Raw genomic sequence first — 1,058 nt, 5'->3', positions numbered from 1 at the left:
GAGAGAGAGAGAGAGAGAGAGAGAGAGAGAGAGAGAAATCAGTTGCCTCCTGTACCATCAACTGGGGATCCAACCTACAACCAGGGTATGTGTCCTGACCAGAATTGAACCTGCACCCTTTGCGGAATGGTGGTACATCAAATGGAAACACTTTTAGTTTTGTTTTTTTAAAAATATATTTTATTGATTTTTTAAAAAATATTTTATTGATTTTTTACGGAGAGGAAGGGAGAGAGATAGAGAGTTAGAAACATCGATGAGAGAGAAACATCCATCAGCTGCCTCCTGCACATCTCCCACTGGGGATGTGCTCGCAACCCAGGTACATGCCCTTCACTGGAATCGAACCTGGGACCTTTCAGTCCACAGGCCAACACTCTATCCACTGAGCCAAACCGGTTTCGGCAATTTTATTGATTTTTTTATAGAGAGGAAGGGTGAGGGATAGAGAGTTAGAAACATTGATGAGAAAGAAACATCAATCAGCTGCCTCCTGCACACCCCCTACTGGGGATGTGCCCTTCACCGGAATCAAACCTGAGACCCTTCAGTCGCAGGCCAATGCTCTAGCTACTGAGCCAAACCAGTTAGGGCACAGTTTTAGTTTTAATTTGTATTTTTCTGATGAACAGTGACACTGAACATCTTTCATATGTCTGTTGGCCATCTGTAATGTACATCCTCTTTGGAGATTCAGGTCGTCTGCCATCTTTTAATTGGATTGCTTATTTTCTTGTATATATTGTGTAAGAACGTGGTCTAGGTTTCATTTTTTTGCATGCATTTTCCAATTTTCCCAACAGCATTTATTGAATACACTGTTTTTACCCCATTGTGTGTACTTGTCTCCTTTGTCATATATTAATTTTCCATATAAGTGTGGACTTATTTGTGGGCTCTCTGTTCTCTTCCATTGTTCTATATGTCTGTTTTTATGCCGGTACCATTCTGGTTTAATTACTATAGCTCTGTAGTATAGTTTGATATCAGTTAATGTGGTATCTATGACTTTGTTATTCTTCCTCAAGATAGCTATGGTTATTTGGGGTCTTTTGTGG

Source organism: Myotis brandtii, unplaced genomic scaffold (genome assembly GCF_000412655.1).
Source record: "Myotis brandtii unplaced genomic scaffold, ASM41265v1 scaffold1012, whole genome shotgun sequence".
In the NCBI taxonomy this organism is placed as follows: Eukaryota; Metazoa; Chordata; class Mammalia; order Chiroptera; family Vespertilionidae; genus Myotis; species Myotis brandtii.
The sequence above is the reverse complement of the archived record's forward strand: the minus strand, read 5'-3'. Positions refer to the sequence as shown.